Below are 20,552 nucleotides of genomic sequence, written 5' to 3' on the forward strand. Positions count from 1 at the left end.
AATTTGTTAAGGGGTCTAGTTTTCAAAATGGGGTCATTTGAGGGGGTTCTTTATAGTTTTGGCCGCTCAATGGCTCTATAAGTGGGCAATGGGGCCTGGAATTTATTCAGTTGTACCCTGAAATCCAACGGATATTCCTTTCATTGTAGGCTGAGCCATGTGTCCTGTAAGTAGATTAGGGCCACAATGGGTATGTTTCTGAACACGGGACAAACAGGGGTATCCATTTTGGGGTGAAAGTCTTCATTTATACATGTGCTGTACAAAAAAAACTGTTTTTAAATTGTCCAAAAAATGAAAATCGTAATTTTTTTCTTACTGCTTTGCTTAGATCTTTTCAAAAATTGTAGGGTTAAAATACACAGTACACCTCTAGATAAATTCTTTAAGGGGTCTAGTTTTAAAAATGGGGTCATTTGTGGGGGTTCTCTATTGTTTTGGCCGCTCAAGAACTCTACAAGTGGGCAATGGGGCCTAAAAGGACTTCAAGCAAAATCTATGTTCTGAAAGCCACCGATTACTCCTTTCATTTTGGGCCCCGTTGTGCATGTAGACATAATAATAGGGCCACAATGGGTATGTCTCTGAACACGGGACAAACAGGGGTATCCATTTTTGGGTGCAAGTCTTCATTCATATGTGTGCTGTACAAAAAAGCTGTTTTTAAAATGACAGAATTGCCAAAAAAACGAAAATCAAAATTTTTCCCTTTTGCTTGGCTTGAATTCATTCAAAAACTGTGGGGTCAAAATATGCAGTACACCCCTAGATAAATTCCTTAAGGGGTCTAGTTTTTCAAATGGGGTAATTTGTGGGGGGTTTCTATGGTTTTGGGCACTCAAGAACTCTACATGTCTGCTATGGGGCCTAAAAGGACTTCAAGCAAAATTTCTGTTTTGAAAGACACCGACTACTCCTTTCATTTTGGGCCCCATTGTGGATTCAGATATAACATTAGGGCCACAATGGGTATATTTCTGAACACGGGAGAAACAGGGGTATCCATTTTGGGGGGTAAATCCTCATTTTCATGTAAACTATAGTAAAAAAATATGTCTTTAAAATGACAGATTTGCAAAAATATGAAATTTTACTTTTTCTCCTCTAAATTGAATTAATTCCTGAAAAAAACTCTGGGGTCAAAATACTCATGACACCCCTCAGTGAATACACTAAGGGGTGTAGTTTTTAAAATGGGGTCATTTGTGGGGCGTATCTATTATTCTGACACTCATGAGCCTTTCCAATCTTGGATGGTGTAGGAAAACAAAGTGTTCCTCAAAATGCTAAAAAGTAATGTTAAATTTGTACGTCTCCTAAATGGTTAAAAAAAAAAACGAAAGTTTTTCCAATGTGCGCCCAAAATAAAGTAAACGGGTGGAAATATAAATCTTAGCAAAAATTTCTATATTATGTTTGCACATATTTAAGATATTGCAGTTGGAAATGTGAAAAAATGACGATTTTTTCAAAATTTTCCCAATTTTTTCGCTTTTAATAAATAAACACAAATTTTATCGGTCTATTTTTTCAGCCTAAATGAAGTACAACATGTGGCGAAAAAACAATGTCAGAATCGCTAGGATATGCAAAGCCTTTCTGGTGTTTTTCCATGTTAAAGTGACACAAAGTGACTCATGATCCGATCCATCAGGGCAGCTGAATCTTTAACTTATTTTCAACTTTTTAAAACTTTTTTGCGATCGGTGCTATCGATTGGATAGCGTCGATCGCATTGCCAGGGGGAGGGGTCCCCGCAGCCCGGGATGACAGCTCCATGCTGTCGGCCACCTGCGGGCACCGACAGCATGGAGCTGTCACGTCCAGAGCCCGAGGGGCTTTATTCTCTGCAGGACAAATGTTTTTACGTCCTCAGAGAATAAAGCCCACTTCGGGAGGACGTAAAAACACTATGGCCCGGTCGTTAAGGGTTCCCGAGCAATAAGATCGTGGGTTGCCACGGCAGCCGAAGGAGTCCTGAAAGGCCCAAGGGCTGTCATTGCAAATTGCCTATCAAGCCTTGCCCGTGGGGGGGCTTGATAGAATGCCTGTCAGATTATGGTATAATGTAATGCTATGGCATTACAAAATACTGCAGGAGCGATTATAGCATTGCAAGTTCTTGTCCCCTTTAATAAAATAATCTATATAATAAAACATAAATACATATTTGGTATGATTGTGTTCATAAAAGTCCGATCTATCAAAGTAACGTGCTATTTACCCCGCATGGTGAACGCCGTCAGAAAAAAAAATTAAGAAGAAATTATAAGAAGAGATGTAGCTATGGAAATTGCAGAGAATGCGGTTACCTGGTTTTAGGGCAAAAACACATGGGCGCAAGTGCTAATTCGCTCACTGCTACAGAGCATATTAGTGCATGAAACAGGGTTTGTTTGTTTTTTCCGGACTTTTCAAACTCCTCGCTATTGCATGCGCGTTTGAAAAAAAAAGTGGGAAGATAGGTCCGCCACTATCTTTCTCGTTTTGTTTTGTCCTGTTATGCGGCTGTGATCTTCGCGGTCGCATAACGGGCCTAAATCACGTCTATCTGTTTAAACCCTCAGATTGTTTTAATCTAGCTGAATCAAAATAAGTGGGGGCCCATGGCAAAAATATATTGGGGGAGGAGCTTATTGTGTTTTACAGCAAGAGAATAGAGATATTAAGGTTGATACTGAACCCAAGGCCTCTTTCACACGAGTGGCAGCGTTATCGCGACTAGAAAATTGCAGCAATATCGCAGCTTTGTTTCCGTGTTTTTGTAGCGACAATGATGATTTTTCTCGTGAAACATCGCGCATTATGTTTCTGTAACCTGCGATTTTCTTACGATATAAAATCACGCAATTTTATCACGAGAATATTAATAGCGGTTTCTAAAGTTAAAAATGTAACACATAGCACGAAAATCTCCAGCGTGTGCTTTGCGATGTGATGCGATAAGCAAGGTGGCACCATAGGGAAGCATGGGAGAGAAAAAATAGCACATGGCAGAAAGCTTGAGCATGCCGCAATTTTTTTTCCCTTGCAACATTGCATCACTGAAAACATCCTTAGGCCTTAGGGCTCATGTCCACGGGGAAAAGAAGAATTAAAATCCGCAGCGGATTTTAACTCTTCTCCCGCGCGGATCCGCATCCCATAGGGATGCATTGACCACCCACGGGTAGATAAATACCCGCGGATCGTCAATAAAAGTGATTTTAAAAAAAATGGAGCATGAAAAAATCTGGACCATGCTCCATTTTCATGCGGGTCTCCCGCGGGGACGGCTCCCGCGGGCTTCTATTGAAGCCTATGGAAGCCGTCCGGATCCGCGGGACACAAAAATCATATTTTACTTACCCGCTCCGTTTCTTCTCTTCGGCGCCGCGCCATCCTCTCTCAGCCGCGGCCGGATCATTTTGCTTCGGCCCGGCGCATGCGCGAGGCACGTCACCGACGTCATCGTGCACATCCGCCGAGCCGAAGAATGAAGATCCGGCCGCGACGAGAGAAGATGACGCCGCCGCGAAGAGAAGAAACGGAGCGGATCGGAGGTAAGTTTATTGTCATTTATTCTCCTTTTCGGCGCTCATGTCCGCGGGGCAGGAGGGACCCGCTGCAGATTCTACATGTAGAATCCGTAGCGGGCCCGATTTTCCCCGTGGACATGAGGCCTTAGTCACACAGGCGTTTTTTCACGCGATTTGCGGATCGCATGCGGATCGCGTGACCGGGGCCAAAAAATCGCCTGAAAAATCTGCTCCTAGCCGCGTTTCATTAGAAACGGGCCGGAGCTGTCCAGCGCATTGAATTCAATGGAGCCGGCAATACAGCCGGTTCCATTGAAAGCAATGCGCTGCGGGCGAGCGAGGGATGAATTGTCGGGAAGGGCTTAACTATATAAGCCCTTCCCTGCAATTCATCCAGAAATGTGTAAAAATAAAAAAAAATGTATACTCACCATTCCGCTGCAGCCGGAGTTCAGCGGCGGCCGCCGGCAGTTCTCCTGAACTGCTTCTCTATAGTATTCAGCAGCCGGGGCTTTAAAATCCCCGCCTGCTGAATGAGCTGCCTCTAATTGGTCACAGCCTGACCAATCAGAGACAGATCTCACTCACACACCCATTCATGAATTTATGAATGGGTGAGTCACTGCTGCCTCTCATTGGGTCAGCGGGACCAATCAAATTGTTCAGGAGAACTGCCGGCGGCCACCGCTGAACTCCGGCTGCAGCGGAAAGGTGAGTATACATTTTTTTTTTTTACACATTTCTGGATGAATTGCAGGGAAGGGCTTATATATTTAAGCCCTTCCCGACAATTCATCCTGCGCTCACCGGCAGCCCATTGCTTTCAATGGAGCTGGCTGTATTGCCGACTCCATTGAATTCAATGGGCAAACATCGTTCTTCTCTGCCACAGCTGTTACAGCTGTGGCAGAGAAGAATGATTTGTCTTCTATATGTTCTCAATGGGGTCGGCGCTGCTGCCACCGGCCCCATTGAGCGCATATAGAGAAGAGAACAGGAATCGCAGATCGCAGATAGGTGCGATCTGCGATTTCTGTTCTATAATTTATCGGACGAGCGCATAAAAAGCGCTCATGTGTCTGATACCATTGCAAAGCAATGGTTTTAAAAAATCGCCGGATGCAAGACTTCTCTACCCACTGCAGACAATCCCCCTCTCACTCCAAAGGTGCGACCTAGCAAAATTACAAACAGCATTCACGACCTTTGTGTGGTCACGAAAAAGGCCACGCATAGCCTTAAAAAAATTAATGCTCCCCATAAGCGAAGGAGGACTCAACTTCCCAAACATTCAATTATACAATGTGGCTAGCCTTATGAGGCACTCGTTGGATTGGCTACGAAACTCTGATTACTCGAACATGGACATAGAAACAGAACTGTTTACCCCATGGAGCCTGAACGCCTTACTACACACAAACTACTCTAACCTCCCAACAGAGTGTAAACACTCAATAATGGCAAAAGACACTATAGCAGCTTGGAAAATAGTCCGAAAAGCTTTCGGTCTACCGTACAAGCTCTCCAAACACATGAACCTGTGGCAACACCCAGAATTTATGGAGGGGAGAGAAAATAAAATGTTCGAAATGTGGCGACATAGGGGATTATGAAAGTCCAACACCTCATCCATCCGGAATGCCCCAGATACAAGACCTTTAAAGAGATATGTGAGGAATATAACCTACCTTTGTCCCACTTCCTACCATTTGCTCAAGTACGTAACTTCCTCCGGGAAAGATTAGCGGACATAACTAAGGAGGCGATACTCAACCCAATAGATACCATGGTAAAGGACTACACATACAAACATTCAATTTCAAAACTTTATACCAAACTTAGAGAGGGAGGGGTGATGAAAAACAACTTTAACCCCCAACCTATTCAAAAAATGGGCCCGAGAACTCCAAGATACAGAGCTACCCGAGAAACTGACTGAGAGTTGGACTTCGGTAAGGCAGGCGATATCAAATGAGAGATGGAGGGAAACCTACTTTAGAATAATCCACGGAGCTATATATGGGTTTGACAAGCCACAAAATCCAAAAGGCCCGACTAGACTACAAGCATGTCTTAGATGCGCACACCCAAAATCTGACTTCTTACATGGCATATGGCACTGCCCCAAAATACAGAACTATTGGGCAGATGCGCAAAAACTAATCCAAGATATAGGGGGACAGCTCCTTCAACTGACTCCGCAGACGTACATTTTCCAACATCTACCTAGCCAGACAAGAAATTCTAAAATGACTCACACTATATTATTGATCAGCAAAAAATGTCTTCTAAACGACTGGCTGTTAGCAAAACCCCCACGCGCAAAAGATATTATACAGCCATTAAAACATCTGCTAAAAGTAGAAAGGATAGAGATAGAAAGACAAGTAGAATCCCAAGCCCCAAATGTTTTTAAAAAGTGGAAAAGATTTATAGAAAATTTCTTCAACCCTCAAGAAATACACGAATGCATGAACCAATTTACTAACACTTCATGGTACTACATCCAAAAAGATACAAACCAACTAGGATCCCTTGAGATTAGATGATGGAACACGAGTGGGAGGTCGGGTGCTGGTGAGATCTACTGCGAATAAGTTAAATGTTTATAGATATTAAGTAGAGATGAGCGAACGTACTCGTCCGAGCTTGATATTCGTGCGAATATTAGGGTGTTCGGGATGCTCGTTACTCGTAACGAGCACCACGCGGTGTTCCGGTTACTTTCAGTTTCCTCTCTGAGACGTTAGCGCGCTTTTCTGGCCAATTGAAAGACAGGGAAGGCATTACAACTTCCCCCTGTGACGTTCAAGCCCTATACCACCCCCCTGCTGTGAGTGGCTGGGGCGATCAGATGTCACCCGAGTATAAAAATCGGCCCCTCCCGCGGCTCGCCACACATGCCTTGTGACTTAGCTGAGGGAAAGTGCTGCTGCTGGTGCTGCTGTAGGGAGAGCGTTAGGAGTCAGTGTAGGCTTCAAGAACCCCAACGGCCCTTCTCAGGGCCACATCTAATAGTGTGCAGTACTGTGTTAGCACAGTATTTTTTTTTTTTGTCCAAAATTGGATCTGCAGAGCATTGCGCCCAGCAATAGGGACAGAAGTGGGGGTTAGGCAGGGAGAGTGTTAGGAGTTAGTGTAGGCTTCAAGAACCCCAATGGTCCTTTCTAGGGCCACTTCTATCCGTGTGCAGTACTGTCCAGGCTGCTGTTAGCAGTGTTGCATTTTTTTTTTTTTTTCTCAAAACCGGCTGTGCAGAGCATTGCACCCGGCATTAATACTACAGGGATAGAATTGTGTAGGCAGGGCCAGAAGACATTTATTATTCATTGAATACACGCAGTGGGGTCTTCCCTTTGCTAAAAAGGAAAAAAATTATATTTGGCCTTCCTGTGTCAGTCCTAAGGTCTGCGTGTACGTGTGTGCTGCGTGTACAACGTACAAAAATCTGACGCAACCAGCTACGCTTTACTGCAGCCTAGCGCCATTGTGTATCCTGACTGGCAAATACCTGCTCTGCAAGAGTTAATAACTCTGCTACACTATACTTGTGTGACACTTTTTGAGGGCCACACCACAGATATTAAACTTCTTGTTCATTGAATATACGCAGTGGGGTCTTCCCTAAGCTAAAAAGGAAAAAAATTATATTTGGCCTGCCTGTGTCAGTCCTAAGGTCTGCGTGTACGTGTGTGCTGCGTGTACAACGTACAAAAATCTGACGCAACCAGCTACGCTTTACTGCAGCCTAGCGCCATTGTGTATCCTGACTGGCAAATACCTGCTCTGCTAGAGTTAATAACTCTGCTACACTATACTTGTGTGACACTTTTTGAGGGCCACACCACAGATATTAAACTTCTTGTTCATTGAATACACGCAGTGGGGTCTTCCGTTTGCAAAAAAGCGAAAACATTATATTTGGCCTGCAGGCTTGCGCCAATTTATTTCCTGCCTGGGAAATCAAATCACTGGTAATACATCATGCTGAGCGGTATGGGTAAGCCTAGAGGACGTGGACGTGGACGTGGCCGACAACGCACAGGGCCAAGTGAGGGTGTGGGCACAGGCCGAGCTCCTGATCCAGGTGTGTCGCAGCCGACTGCTGCGCGATTAGGAGAGAGGCATGTTTCTGGCGTCCCCACATTCATCGCCCAATTAATGGGTCCACGCGGGAGACGTTTATTAGAAAATGAGCAGTGTGAGCAGGTCCTGTCCTGGATGGCAGAAAGTGCTTCGAGCAAGCTATCATCCACCCACAGTTCTGCGCCGTCCAGTGCTGCAAATCCGAATCCTCTGTCTGCTGCTCCTCCTTCCTCCCAGCCTCCTCACTCCACTACAATGACACCTGCTCAGGAGCGGGAACACTCCCAGGAACTGTTCTCGGGCCCCTGCTTAGATTGGGCAGCAGCGGTTCCTCTCCCACCAGAGGAGTTTATCGTCACTGATGCCCAACCATTCGAAAGTTCCCGGGGTCCGGGGGAAGAGGCTGGGGACTTACGCCAACTGTCTCAAGAAGTTTCTGTGGGTGAGGAGGACGATGACGATGAGACACAGTTGTCTTGCAGTGAGGTTGTAGTAAGGGCAGTAAGTCCAAGGGAGCAGCGCACAGAGGATTCGGAGGAAGAGCAGCAGGACGATGAGGTGACTGACCCCACCTGGTGTGCAACGCCTACTCAGGACAGGTCTTCAGAGGGGGAGGCAAGGGCATCAGCAGGGCAGGTTGCAAGAGGCAGTGCGGTGGCCAGGGGTAGAGGCAGGGCCAGACCGAATAATCCACCAAGTGTTTCCCAAAGCACACCCTCGCGCCATGCCACCCTGCAGAGGCCGAGGTGCTCTAAGGTCTGGCAGTTTTTCACAGAGACGCCTGACGACCGACGAACAGTGGTGTGCAACCTTTGTCGCGCCAAGATCATCCGGGGAGCCACCACCAACAGCCTCACCACCACCAGCATGCGCAGACATATGATGGCCAAGCACCCCACAAGGTGGGACGAAGGCCGTTCACCGCCTCCGGTTTGCACCGCTGCCTCTCCCCCTGTGCCCCAACCTGCCACTGAGATACAACCTCCCTCTCAGGACACAGGCACAACCGTCTCATGGCCTGCACCCACACCCTCACCTCCGCTGTCCTCGGCCCCATCCACCAATGTCTTGCACCGCACAGTCCAGCCGTCGCTAGCGCAACTGTTGGAGCGCAAGCACAAGTACGCCGCCACGCACCCGCACGCTCAATCGTTAACCGTCCACATAGCCAAATTTATCAGCCTTGAGATGCTGCCGTATAGGGTTGTGGAAACGGAGTCCTTCAAAGCTATGATGGCGGCGGCGGCCCCGCGCTACTCAGTTCCCAGTCGCCACTACTTTTCCCGATGTGCCGTCCCAGCCCTGCACGACCATGTCTCCCGCAACATTGTACGCGCCCTCACCAATGCGGTTAGTGGCAAGGTCCACTTAACAACGGACACGTGGACAAGCACAGGCGGGCAGGGCCACTACTGGGACAGAGTCAGAGCCCGGGACCGCTCACGTCCTACCCATCCCCAGAATTGCGGGGCCCAGCTCGGTGGTGGTATCTGCGGCGGTGTATGCCTTGTCCACTAAACCACCCTCCTCCTACGCAACCTCCGTCTCGCAATCAAGATGTGTTAGCAGCAGCACATCGCCAGCAGTCGGTGTCGCGCGGCGTGGCAGCACAGCGGTGGGCAAGCGTCAGCAGGCCGTGCTGAAACTACTCAGCTTAGGAAATAAGAGGCACACGGCCCACGAACTGCTGCAGGGTCTGACAGAGCAGACCGACCGTTGGCTTGCGCCGCTGAGCCTCCAACCGGGCATGGTCGTGTGTGACAACGGCCGTAACCTGGTGGCGGCTCTGCAGCTCAGCAGCCTCACGCACGTGCCATGCCTGGCCCACGTCTTTAATTTGGTGGTTCAGCGCTTTCTGAAAAGCTACCCACGCTTGTCAGACCTGCTCGTAAAGGTGCGCCGGCTCTGCGCACATTTCTGCAAGTCCCACACGGACGCTGCCACCCTGCAACATCGCTTTAATCTGCCAGTGCACCGACTGCTGTGCGACGTGCCAACACGGTGGAACTCTACGCTCCACATGTTGGCTAGGCTCTATGAGCATCGTAGAGCTATAGTGGAATACCAACTCCAACATGGGCGGCGCAGTGGGAGTCAGCCTCCTCAATTCTTTTCAGAAGAGTGGGCCTGGTTGGCAGACATCTGCCAGGTCCTTCGAAACTTTCATCAGTCTACCCAGGTGGTGAGCGGCGATGCTGCAATCATTAGCGTCACCATTCCTCTGCTATGCATCTTGAGAAGTTCCCTGCAAACCATAAAGGCAGCCGCTTTGCGCTCGGAAACAGAGCCGGGGGAAGACAGTATGTCGCTGGATAGTCAGAGCACCCTCCTGTCTATATCTCAGCGCGTTCAGGAGGAGGAGGAGGATGAGGAGGATGAGGAGGAGGGGGAAGAGACAGCTTGGCCCACTGCTGACGGTACCCATGCTGGTTGCCTGTCATCATTTCAGCGTGTATGGCCTGAGGAGGAGGAGGAGGAGGAGGAGGATCCTGAAAGTGATCTTCCTAGTGTGGACAGCCATGTGTTGTGTACAGGTACCCTGGCACACATGGCTGACTTCATGTTAGGATGCCTTTCTCGTGACCCTCGCGTTACACGCATTCTGGCCACTACGGATTACTGGGTGTACACACTGCTCGACCCACGCTATAAGGAGAACCTTCCCAGTCTCATTCCCGAAGAGGAAAGGGGTTCGAGAGTGTTGCTATACTACAGGACCCTGGCGGACAAGCTGATGGTAAAATTCCCATCCGACAGCGCTAGTGGCAGAAGGCACAGTTCCGAGGGCCATGTAGCAGGGGAGGTGCGTAGATCGAGCAGCATGTACAGCCCAGACAGTGCAACAGTCTTTAAGGGCCTGGCCAGCTTTATGGCTCCCCAGCAAGACTGTGTCACCGCTCCCCAGTCAAGGCTGAGTCGGCGGGAGCACTGTAAAAGGATGGTGAGGGAGTACGTAGCCGATCGCACGACCATCCTTGGTGACGCCTCTGCCCCCTACAACTACTGGGTGTCGAAGCTGGACACGTGGCCTGAACTAGCGCTGTATGCCCTGGAGGTGCTTGCTTGTCCTGCGGCTAGCGTCTTGTCAGAGAGGGTGTTTAGTGCGGCTGGGGGAATCATCACAGATAAGCGTACCCGCCTGTCAACCGACAGTGCCGACAGGCTTACACTCATCAAGATGAACAAAGCCTGGATTTCGCCAGACTTCTCTTCTCCACCAGCGGACAGCAGCGATACGTAAGCAATACGTAGGCTGCACCCGCGGATGGAAGCTACGTTCTCTCTCACCATCCAAAACGGGGACATTTCTGCTTCATCAATCTGTGTATAATATTCCTCCTCCTCCTCCTGCTCCTCCTCCTGAAACCTCACGTAATCACGCTGAACGGGCAATTTTTCTTAGGGCCACAAGGCTCACTCATAATTTTTCTAAACAATTTTTAGATGTTTCAATGCTCTGAAAAGCGTTGGAACTTTAACTTGAACCAATTTTTCGTTAAACTGGGCTGCCTCCAGGCCTAGTTACCACTTAAGCCACATTACATTAACCAAAGCGATTAATGGGTTTCACCTGCCCTCTTGGTTGGCCATGGCCAATTTTTTTCAGGTACATTAGTACTGTTGATACAGCAATTTTTGTGGGCCCTTGCCTACAGTGTAATCAAATAAATTTTTAGCCCACCTGCATTAAGCACGACATTACTACCTCAGCTGTGTTGGGCAATGCAATGGGATATTTCTATGTACCGCCGGTGGCTTCCTGGCACCCACCCATGCTGTGGGTCCACAGGGAATTATAAATGCATCTGTTTCCACTTGTAAAGAACCCCAGTCTGACTGGGGCATGCAGTGTGGGCCGAAGCCCACCTGCATTAAGCACGACATTACTACCTCAGCTGTGTTGGGCAATGCAATGGGATATTTTTATGTACCGCCGGTGGGTTCCAGGAAGCCACCCATGCTGTCGGTCGACAGGGTCTTCACAATAGGGAGTTGTACCTGCCTGTGTCTATGAATTAAAAAGCCCGGTCTGACTGGGGCATGCAGAGACACCTTGACAGAATGAATAGTGTGTGACACATAGGTTCCCCATTGCTATGCCCACGTGTGCAGCTCCTGATGGCGGTGGCACAGGATTCTATTTCTCATTGCTTCTGTACAGCATTGTGGGCTATCGCCCCGCCACTTTTAAAGAGGGTCGCTGCCTTGCCGTGCCAACCTCTGCAGTGTGTGCCTGCGGTTCCTCCTCATGGCAGACGCACTTATAAATAGACATGAGGGTGGTGTGGCATGAGGGCAGCTGAAGGCTGCGCAGGGACACTTTGGTGTGCGCTGTGGGGGGGAGGGGGGGCGGTTGGGCAGCATGTAACCCAGGAGAAGTGTCAGTGGAGTGTCATGCAGGCAGTGATTGTGCTTTGTTGGAGGTAGTGTGGTGCTTAGCAAAGGTATGCCATGCTAATGAGGGCTTTTCAGAAGTAAAAGTTTTTGGGAGGGGGGGGGGGGGCCCACTCTTGCCGCTATTGTGGCTTAATAGTGAGACCTGTGAACTTGAGATGCAGCCCAACATGTAGCCCCTCGCCTGCCCTATCCGTTGCTGTGTCGTTCCCATCACTTTCTTGAATTGCCCAGATTTTCACACAAGGAAACCTTAGCGAGCATCGGCGAAATACAAAAATGCTCGGGTCGCCCATTGACTTCAATGGGGTTCGTTACTCGAAACGAACCCTCGAGCATCGCGAAAAGTTCGTCCCGAATAACGAGCACCCGAGCATTTTGGTGCTCGCTCATCTCTAATATTAAGGTTTTTGTTTTCAAACCACTGTATTAAAATATTGGGGAATTAGGGGAGGGGGGACTTTGGGGGGGGGGGGGGGGGAGTAAAAGGAAAAATGGAAGATATAAGTATGACTGAAAATATACACATTTTAGCTACTGTACAGAAAAACCATGTTAACATCTATAGGTGACAACACCACTGTAAATGTATACTTTGAGTACATGACTTTTGACGTTTTCCAAAACTTGTACATGTATGATCTTCCTAACTGTCAATAAAAAATAGTTAAAAAAAAATAAATAAATCGCCGGACGCATGCACAAATCGCGCGACAAAATGCCCGTCTGACTAAGGCCTTACTGTGAAGGAACCCATTGGAAAGCATGGGTTCCACAAACATGCATTCTGTAGCTCTGTCGCATTGCCGGAAAATCGTGTGATTTTGTAGCTCGTGTGAAAGCAGCCTAAAACTCCTGAACACTACTACATAACAGTGCCGTACAGCGGCCACGTGTTACTAGATGTGCGCCAAAATACTATAAAAGTGCGAAAGAAATCCTATTGTTACGGTATAATATATGTCACATAGTTGTTACAATGTTATAGGCGGAATGTCGTAGTTGTTACCTAGTTTTCCAACAAAGGAAAATGCATAACAGGGCAGATTTGCAGTTCAGGCCTCTAGGAAAGCTGGGTGTGCAATGTGTAATAGCAGCCCATTGAGGGGGGGGGGGGGGGGACAGGTTGAACTTCTCTCTGGAAACAAATGACATATTCAGTGTAGCATTCACTACATTCACAACTTCCTGAAATCAGATTACAAATGATCTGTCAGGAAGAACAATGTTATCTGCAGTTCGGTTGCGTGAGAATTAAATATCTTTACACAAGCATTTTATAGAAGCAATAAAGGACAAGCGGCGTCATAAACATCGCACACGCTTACCTGCTAGCGAGCAGCGGCAGGGAAGTAACTCCTGGGGAATCCCATTGGGAGAGGTCTTTCTCTTTACAAGGCCGGTGGGTCCGACTTACGGGGTGCTACTCTTATCTCTCCGTGTAACATACAAGACTCTCATACTTTCCTAACTGCATGAGATTCTCTCCCAGAGCCGGAGTGTCATAAGACAAGGAGCGTACAAAGAAAGAAATAGCACACAGCATAAACAAAGGCAAAATAGGGAGGAAAACCAGATTACTGGGGTCAGATACTTCATTCACTCTCACTGGCCATGAATTGCTTTTTCACAAATTGGCAGGGCCATAAAGAAAAGGCAAAAGGATTGCACTTGCCCAAGGAAGTAGTGAAACATCTTTTTTGGCGTTCCCATGGCTATGGTACTTTTGGATTAACACTCTGCTATTTGCATTGCAAAACAATGAAACCAAACAAGTGACGGCGGAAACTTCGTATTCAGGAGACGTCTTGTATAAACAATCTATTCCTTCTTCGCTGAAGATGTTCATCTGTACATGATCCGCTGAGCAGGAGAGTTACATTGTCACATACTGGATAGTGGACACTCATGGAGTCACTGAGATGTCTGTGTTGTTGGAACTCATGCTGGATTCATATAGAAATGTTCACAATTAACTTGACAAAAATATATAACAATTCAACTGCTCACACTACTTTCTTAGGTTTGTGCTAGGAGGTTCTGGGACTTTTAGGCTCCTTTCACACCGGCAGTAAATGTTGCAGGAAGTGGCAGCATTTATAGTACAAGACAAGTGAATGGGACTTTACAAATCGCCTTCACACTTAGGGCTTAAACAGATGGGTACATGCACTAATACACTTGCCGCTACAGAGCGGATCAGCGCATAAACTAGTGTCTTTTTTTACTATTCAAACTTTGCACTATTGCGTGCAAGTTTGAAAAAACATGCGGGTAGAGAGGTCCTGCCTCATCTTTCTATACAATGAAAAACTACGTGTGAGAAAGATAGGACAAGAATGGTTTTGTTTCATGGGGGTCATCTGAAGAAGCCCTTCGTAGATTGTTTTTGCTGCAGGATATGCAAGAAATTTGAAAAACACTACAGTTTACCAATCCTTCATGTCTTCATATTGTGGAAACCGCATGGAAATTTAGCAGATTTTGACCATAGAGATCAATGGAGAACATACAGTCCACAATGATCAATGCCTTCGATTTCAATAGATTCCTTCAGTCAAACGTGTTTTTTCTGTGAAAAATCTTTGTCCGACAAAAGCTAGGACCTGCTCTATCTTTGTCCGTGTTACGCAGAAAGCTGCCATAGAAGTCTATGGCAGCTCAAAAAAAGGGAGGTGGAGGAATTTACCCTGCATACAACGGCCCTAATTTGGCATTTAATCGCCATTCTATTCCACAAAAAGGGTCTAACACGTAAGCGGGTGACCTGGTAATTCGAGCACAAGAAAAAAATATCTATCTGCTGGCACGGGTGTACTAGCCTGCTTCTTGCCATCTCCTAACTTCCTTCATGCGAAAATACGTTCTGTACCGTTGAACATATTTGTGCATATGTTTGTCTGAAACTTCCTTTTACTACATTTTACTACTTTTCTAGCTCATTGGCACCACACGATCGCATCCTAGAGGAGGTTGGGGTTGATGGGGGAGCAGGAGCACCGCTCCCCCATTAGAGACACAAATTAGATATTAGAAAAGACTTTCTGACGGTGAGGGTGGTCAATGAGTGGAACAGGTTACCACAGGAGGTGGTGAGTTCTCCTTCAATGGAAGTGTTCAAACAAAGGCTGGACAGACATCTGGGATGATTTAGTGAATCCTGCACTGAGCAGGGGGTTGGACCCGATGACCCTGGAGGATAGAGTGGACTCAGCTTCCAAGTCTGGTCCTAACAGCCTTACCAACTGCGTGGCATACATTTAAAAGATTCTGTCCGGAAGGGGTTATAATAATTTACTGATAGCATAGGTCAGCCTACATGTACCGTAGTTGTTCCCTGTCTTACATAAAACGGAATGAATATTAAATGCAATAAGTCTGGGGTCGCACATGCATAATATGAAACCGGCGTTATAAATGACACTTCAGGACAAGGGGTCTGTTGGGGCCCAGTGTTTGAAACTTATGGTAGATTATTTTAGACAGGACAATGTGGGGTATTGTGTACTTTTGAAAAAAATGTCAAGAAATGTAAAACTAACGTGATTAGTACCTTGGTTTATAGAACTTGTGATATGGAGATATATGAGTGTACTACAGTGTAAGAGGGTAATAAGATCACGTTAATAAAGCCCTATTTAGGGAAATCGTTGGACTACTGCATTTAAGGCAACAAGTTTCCATCTTAATGTTTAAATGAGGCATGGCTCCCTGGGGGATGGATCGATATTACAGGTTTGCCAATCACAGCAAGAATCCTAAAGCATAACTTGTAGTAATATGCTTTTCAAAAATAGAACTGAGCAAATAAATCTCTGAATATCAATAAACAGGAGGATTTCCCATGTTGTAGCCCGCGATTCACCAACCAGGCACTGACGGGAGAGGCAGATAAACCTACACATATATGAATACATGCTATGGACAAGGAGATGTCAGACACTTGGCACCACCTTTTTCTCTAGATGCACCTTCACACTCCTTAAATCTCCCTCCATAGAATATTGCACTACCAAAAAGTTTCTCAATGCGTGATTATTAATATAGAGAATATTCTAAACCTAAATGAGATTGATATGGGCCAAACATAACTACAGAGGTCAGGAAAGGCCCCGACTGAACCCCACAGTGTTTCATAGATGGCCCGCAGACAACAGATGTGAGGAAAACAGTAACAGGTAAACAGCAGATTGACCAGGAGAGTTAGGTTTATCCAGATGATCACGGAGAAACCGCTCTCATAGTCAATCAGCCTTAGCTATAGAAATTACCATTCCACTCATATTAAGAGGCTGATATACCCTCCTGAAAAGCAGCAACCTCCCTCTGTATAAGACCGATGCTCAGATATCTGAAAAACTTGCATTACCTAATGTTGAACCTCATGCTCAACGAGTTCCCATAGTTCTCTATTCTAACTATTTCATCAGGAGCCTGCCTAGTACCTGGCGGCAGGTTAGGAAATGCCAGATCATCCTCCAGAGATCGGTAATAAATGCTCAGAGCTCCACCCACCGTAAGAGGTTTGGTGCTTCCCTCCAATTAGGAATAAAACTATTGCAACTGAATGCATGCCCCGCTCACACACTACTTCCAGTGAAAGCCGGGCTAATCCGTGCGCTATTGCAAGCTATTTGCAAAGAGCAACAGAGCCGCTGCGTCATCTAGCCACAGGGGCGGGATGTAATGTCACGGTAAAGCAGGTAAACAGTACATACTCATATTCATGCAGATCTCATGGTCAATTTCAGAAAGTAGCAGAGTTAACCAGCCGTAGAGAATACAACAAGGGCAAGAAGATGAGTCAGACAATATTAACCCCTTCCCGCTGCAGGGCGTAAGTTTACGTCCTGGCAGCCTGGTACTTCCCGCAACAGGACGTAAACTTACGTCCTGGAGATAGCGCGGGATCACATAAGATCCCGCGCTCTCTCGCAGCGGGAGCCGGCTGTCAGTCACAGCCGGCGTCCCGCTGCAACAGCGGGGGGGGGGGGGGCATCGGAGATGCGCCCCCCGCTGTTAACCCCTCCCCTGCCGCGATCTAAGTAGATCGCGGCAGGGAAAGAGTTCACAGAGGGATCGCGCTCCCTCTGTGTCTCCGGCCGGAACTCGCGATGTCATCGCGAGAGCCCGACCTGTCACCATGGCAACAGGATGCCAGACACTGGCGTCCTGTATTGCCTATGCCTATAATCGCTGTACAAGCGATAAGGCATGGCAGAGCAGTAGCTCTGCCATGCCTTATACCAGCGATCATCAGGGCAGTGGTTAAAGTCCCTCAGAGGGACTCAAATAGTGTAAAAAAAACAAAGATTAAAAAAAGAATTTAAAAAAATGTAAAAAAAGAGTTAAAAAAACAATTTTTTAATGCTTTTTTTCAGATTAGCATAAAAAAAGGTAAAAAAAAATAAAACCCCATATATTTGGTATTGTCGCGTCCGTAACGATGCGTACAATAAGTTGCACATGCTTTTGACTGTGCACGGAAAAAAACGCAAAAAAAAACGCTAAAAAACTGAGGCAAAATGCTAATTTTTAGCATTTTGCCTCACTAAAAACGCAATAAAAGTGATCAAAAAAGCCCAAAATGGTACCAATAAAATCTACAGCTCGTCTCACAAAACATAAGCCCTCATAGAGTGCCGTACATCAAAAAATAAAAAAGTTACAGGACTTTGAATGCAGCAATTTAGAAAAAAAAAAAGATTACCCAGAAAAAGGGTTTTTATTGCAGAAAAGTGGGAAAACCTAAAAAAAATGTAAGAATTTTGGTATCGTTGTAACCGTACCGGTCCGCAGAAAAAATGGAATGTCTCATTTATGCTGCATGAGTACCGCTGTAAAAAAAAAAATAAAAAAATCTATGGCAGAATTGATGCGTTTTCTCTCCCTGCCATCATTAAAAAAAAAAAAAAAAGTTTTACAATATAGTCTATGTACCCCAGAGTGGCACCGATAAAAACTACAGTTCGCCACGCAAAAAACAAGCCCTCATACGGCCGCGTCAATGGAAAAATAAAAAAGTTATGACTTTTGATAAACGGAGAAGAAAATTCGCCAAAAATTGTTGCGTCCTTAAGCCCAAAATAGGCCATGTCATGAAGGGGTTAAAATGCTAGACATTACCAGAGACTAAGTGGGGATAGTGACAATGACAAGATGATTTAAGATGTATGGTCAGCCAGAAAATAAACATACTAAACTTACCAAAATATACCGCCATCTATTGCATAATATTAGGAAGGACAGACATGTCTGAGAAGTCCAGCAAAAAAACAGAGTAACCTAGTAAAAAGGCGCAGATGATAGCATCCATTCATCCGCTTTGTGGCCGGATAGAAAATGAACATGCCAAAATATACCGCCTGTCACTGTAAGATAATAAGATAAACCGACCTAGGTATTTAGTCATTGACATACAAGGCCAATACCCAAATATCAGATAACAGATAACCCTGATAGGCCTGAGAAAGAACCAGAAAAACCTAGATGAAAGGCGCAAGTGATAGCATTTTCTTGATCACTTGAGGAAGGCAACTATCAAGTCTGAAAATCCATCTTGTCTCCTTTTGAAGCAGCAACCTGTTAATGTCTCCACAGCGTCCATTCGGTCTAACCAGTTTAATGCCCTGAAAGCTCAGCGCATTTGGATTGATCCCATGATGATCCCTAAGATGAACTGCCAATGGTGTAGTCTCATTCCGCAGACTATTACCAGCTTGTGCCAAGATTTGTCTACAGAATTGCTGTGTGGTTTTCCACACATAATTCATTGGACATGGGCATGTGACAAGATAGACTAAATTCTGAAACTGGCAGTTAATAAATTCTCTATTGCTAAATTTTTGTCTGTTACTGAACTAACAAACTCAACATTCTTTCTCACAAACCTACAGGCCCTATACTCAGTACACATAAATGTACCCCTCGGTGGATTATCATAAAACAAAGTGTCTCAGTTATCAATCAGCCGCAGACGACTATGTACCAACTGGTCTCTAAGATTGTACCCTCTCCTGTAGGTAATGGATGGTACTGGGGTTAGCACTACAGTTAGATGAGGGTCATTTCTCAGGATGTTCCAAAAATGGCCAAAAATGTTTCAGACTTCCATTGCCCTCCCACCAAATGTGCCATTAAGTCTGTCATCTTTTGGTCTAGCATGGAGTATCGATAACATCTCTGGGATGGTTTCAATCAAGAACCTGCCTCTCATCTCAGATGCCCTAATCTCAAAATCCTCATCCTTGGAACAATTTCTACATATCCTGAGAAATTGTCCCTTGATGATCCCTTTCTTCAAGGCAACAAGATGATAACTCTTCCAATTTCAAAGGTAATTAGTTGCCATGGGTTTGCGAAAGACAGTAGTTGCTAGACCACCGTCACTGGTTTTCATAATAGTTAGTTCTAAAAATGTAAGGATAGAATTGTTAATATTGGAGGTGAAACTAAATCCCAGAGAGTTGATATTTAATTATTTTACGAATTCAGAGAAATGCTCAGTGGTTCCGGTCCATAAAATCTGAATGTCATCAATATACCGTAACCAAAGAGAAACTTTTGATGTCCCTGGCTCATTGGCATCTTGAAACACAGTGCTCTCTTCCCACCAGCCCAGGTGTAGATTTGCATACATGGGGGCAGAAGGGCTTTCCATCGTGGTACCTCTGAGCTGGTGGTACAGCTTTCCATTGAAGAGAAAAAAAAATTTGCTCAAGAATACAGGACACTAACTGGAGTATCAGTTCATTATGATATTGGTACCAAACATTCCACTGTCTAAGTAACCCTCCAGCACGTGGGATAGAGCTGAAGTGGGCCTCAATGTCAATACTCACCGATTTAGTGTCTTCCATCACTACAGACCTATCTATACATCTAAGTACATATGTTTCCACAAATGAACGTAATACACAATCCACATAAATGCTGACATTCTGAGTTATACTGTTGATTCCTGACACTATGGGTGCCCCTTCAGGGGTGAAATACCCTTATGTATCTTAGGTAAGCAATAGAAAGTAGCTATTTGTGGTTTATTAGGAATCATGAACAAAAACTCATTTTGACTGATAAGACTCATGTCCTTATCTCAGGACAGCAGATCACACAGCTGCCCAGCATATACATCGAGGGCTCACTTGCCAGCAATCTATAACCTTCAGAATCCTAACACACATCTAAACTTAAGAGGGGTGATCCATGATGACCACATTACCCCCCTTATAAGATGGTTTGATCATAATATTACAATCTCCTTCCAGTTCTAACAGAGATTGTCTTTCGTCATGTGTTAGATTGTTGCCCTGAATTTTTTTTCACAGTTGGCAGTTTGCTCACTTCTTCCAGAGGCATTTTCTCAAAAATATCAATGTTAAGGGAATCCCCCGTTCTGGAAGAAATGTGGTACTCCTAGTTTCAATGTTAGTTATCATTCCCAAAACTCAGCATCTTCTCAAAACTCCTCAAGAGTGCTTAGATCGGGGAGATCCCTTTCTTAGATCCCAAGTTCTCTGCATTGGTTCTTTTCATATACATATACATAGACAT

General features: G+C 45.8%; 1 protein-coding gene across 3 annotated transcripts in view; it reads right to left on the bottom strand.

Moving 5' to 3' along the window:
• The window catches only part of ITPRID1 (ITPR interacting domain containing 1), a 218,880-nt gene that overhangs the window by 183,101 nt on the left and 15,227 nt on the right, over positions 1 to 20,552 (bottom strand). Inside the window, exon 1 of one of the 3 annotated variants that reach the window (XM_066584465.1) lies at positions 13,328 to 13,439. The exons of 1 other annotated variant lie outside the window; for it this stretch is intronic. The gene's annotated coding sequence lies outside the window, so the exon portion shown is untranslated. Of the gene's footprint in view, positions 1 to 6,040; positions 6,082 to 13,327; positions 13,440 to 20,552 lie in introns of those variants that run through there. One more of the 3 variants, XM_066584466.1, reaches the window with a different exon arrangement.

The sequence above is a fragment of the Eleutherodactylus coqui genome, chromosome 12, assembly GCF_035609145.1.
Source record: "Eleutherodactylus coqui strain aEleCoq1 chromosome 12, aEleCoq1.hap1, whole genome shotgun sequence".
Lineage (NCBI taxonomy): Eukaryota > Metazoa > Chordata > Amphibia > Anura > Eleutherodactylidae > Eleutherodactylus > Eleutherodactylus coqui.